A 3,021-nucleotide genomic window follows, 5' to 3' on the forward strand; every position below is an offset into this window, starting at 1 on the left:
ATATCTTTCCCTTTTTCTCTCATCAAATTCGAAAATTTGAGTTGACTTTTTCAAAAATTTTTAAAATCAAGTTGTTTCTTATGAGTCAAATCAAATTTTCAATTTGAAAATCTTATCTTTTTCAAAATCTTTTTCAAAAATAAAATCTTTTTCAAAATTCTTAGTTATTTTCGAAAATTCCAAAAATATTTTTCAAAAATCTTTTTCTTATTTTTATATCAAATTTTCGAAAATAACATAATCAATTAATGTTTTGATTCAAAAATTTGAAGTTTGTTACTTGCTTGTTAAGAAAGATTCAAACTTTAAGTTCTAGAATCATATCTTGTGATTTCTTATGAATCAAGTCATTAATTGAGATTTTAAAAATCAAATATTTTTCAAAACTAATTTCTAAAATATCTTCTTATCTTACCTTTTTCAAAAAATTGGTTTCAAAATATCTTTTCTAACCTCCTAACTTCTTATCTTTTCAAAATTTGTTTCAACTAACTAACTAACTTTTTGTTTGTTTCTTAACTTTTTCAAAACTACCTAACTAACTCTCTCTCTCTAATTTTCGAAAATATCTTCCCTCTTTTTCAAAAATTTCTTTTTAATTAACTAATTATTCTTATTTTTATTTTTGATTTTAAAAATTTTTGAAAAATACTAACATTTTTCAAAAACCATTTTCGAAAATCACTAACTCTTTTTCAAAAATATTTTTCGAAAATTCTCCCTCTCCCATCTTATTCTATTTATTTATTCATTTACTAACATCTCATCTCACATCTCAACCCTCCTCACAGTTGTGTTTCTTCCATTACATTACATTCTTTGTCTCCCCCTCTTTTCTTCCACTCACAAAGGAATCCCTATACTGTGGTATAAGGGATCTCTATTATTATTATTTTTCTGTGCCATCTTCTTTGTCATATGAGCAGGAGCAAGGATAAGAACATTCTTGTGGAAGCAGATCCAGAACCTGAAAGGACTCTAAAAAGGAAACTAAGAGAAGCTAAAATACAACAATCCAGAGATAACCTTTCAGAAATTTTCGAACAGGAAGAGGAGACGGCAGCCGAAAATAATAATAATGTAAGGAAGATGCTTGGTGACTTTACTGCACCTAATTCCAATTTACATGGAAGAAGCATCTCCATTCCTGCCATTGGAGCAAACAACTTTGAGCTGAAACCTCAATTAGTTTCTCTGAGGCAGCAGAACTGCAAGTTTCATGGACTTCCATCTGAAGATCCTTTTCAGTTCTTAACTGAATTCTTGCAGATATGTGATACTGTTAAAACTAATGGAGTAGATCCTGAAGTCTACAGGCTCATGCTTTTCCCTTTTGCTGTAAGAGACAGAGCTAGATTATGGTTGGATTCTCAACCCAAAGACAGCCTGAACTCTTGGAATAAGCTGGTCACGGCTTTCTTAGCCAAGTACTTTCCTCCTCAAAAGCTGAGCAAGCTTAGAGCTGATGTTCAAACCTTCAGACAGAAAGAAGGTGAATCCCTCTATGAAGCTTGGGAAAGATACAAACAGTTGGCCAAAAAGTGTCCTTCTGACATGCTTTCAGAATGGACCATCCTGGATATATTCTATGATGGTTTATCTGAGCTATCAAAGATGTCACTGGACACTTCTGTAGGTGGATCCATTCACCTAAAGAAAACGCCTGCAGAAGCTCAAGAGCTTATTGACATGGTTGCTAATAACCAGTTCATGTACACTTCTGAAAGGAATCCTGTGAGTAATAGGACGCCTATGAAGAAGGGAGTTCTTAAAGTTGATACTCTGAATGCCATATTGCCTCAGAATAAAATATTGACTCAGCAAGTCAATATGATCTCTCAGAGTCTGCATGGAATGCAAGCTGCATCCAACAGTACTCAAGAGGCTTCTTATGCAGAAGAAGCTTATGATCCTGAGAACCCTGCAATAGCAGAGGTAAATTACTTAGGTGAACCTTATGGAAACACCTATAACTCATCATGGAGAAATCATCCAAATTTCTCATGGAAGGATCAAAAGCCTCAACAAGGCTTTAATAATGGTGGAAGAAACAGGTTTAGCAATAGCAAGCCTTTTCCATCATCCACTCAGCAACAGACAGAGAACTCTGAACAAAATACTTCTAATTTAGCAAATTTAGTCTCTGATCTATCTAAGGCCACTGTAAGTTTCATGAATGAAACAAGATCTTCCATTAGAAATCTGGAAGCACAAGTGGGCCAGCTGAGTAAAAGGATCACTGAAATCCCTCCCAGTACTCTCCCAAGCAATACAGAGGAGAATCCAAAAGGAGAGTGCAAGGCCATTGACATAAGCAAAATGGCCGAACCCAATGAGGGAGAGGAGGACGTGAATCCCAAGGAGGAAGACCTCCTGGGACGTCCAGTGATCAATAAGGAGCTTCCCTCTGAGGAACCAAAGGACTCTGAGGCTCATCTAGAGACCATAGAGATTCCATTGAACCTCCTTATGCCCTTCATGAGCTCTGATGAGTATTCCTCTTCTGAAGAGAATGGGGATGTTACTGAAGAGCAAACTGCCAAGTTTCTTGGTGCAATCATGAAGCTGAATGCCAAATTATTTGGCATTGATACTTGGGAAGTTGAACCTCCCTTGTTCATCAATGAACTAAGTGATCTGGATCAACTGACATTGCCTCAGAAGAGACAGGATCCTGGAAAGTTCATAATACCTTGTACTATAGGCACCATGATCTTTAAGGCTCTGTGTGACCTTGGTTCAGGGATAAACCTCATGCCCCTCTCTGTAATAGAGAAACTAGGAATCTATGGGGTGCAAGCTGCTAAAATCTCATTAGAGATGGCAGACAATTCAAGAAAATAGGCATATGGACAAGTAGAGGACGTATTAGTAAAGGTTGAAGGCCTTTACATCCCTGCTGATTTCATAGTCCTGGATACTGGAAAGGAAGAGGATGAATCCATCATCCTAGGAAGACCTTTCCTGGCCACAGCAAGAGCTGTGATTGATGTTGACAGAGGTGAAATAGTCCTTCAATGG

General features: G+C 36.4%; 1 non-coding gene across 1 annotated transcript; it reads right to left on the reverse strand.

Moving 5' to 3' along the window:
• Positions 1-1,452: 1,452 nt before the first annotated feature.
• Positions 1,453-1,560, reverse strand: LOC112787778 (small nucleolar RNA R71). Its single transcript, XR_003195171.1, has one exon. It is a non-coding gene; the product is annotated as a small nucleolar RNA R71 (small nucleolar RNA).
• Between the last annotated feature and the right edge of the window lie 1,461 nt (positions 1,561-3,021).

The sequence above is a fragment of the Arachis hypogaea genome, chromosome 20 (genome assembly GCF_003086295.3).
Source record: "Arachis hypogaea cultivar Tifrunner chromosome 20, arahy.Tifrunner.gnm2.J5K5, whole genome shotgun sequence".
Classification (NCBI taxonomy): domain Eukaryota; kingdom Viridiplantae; phylum Streptophyta; class Magnoliopsida; order Fabales; family Fabaceae; genus Arachis; species Arachis hypogaea.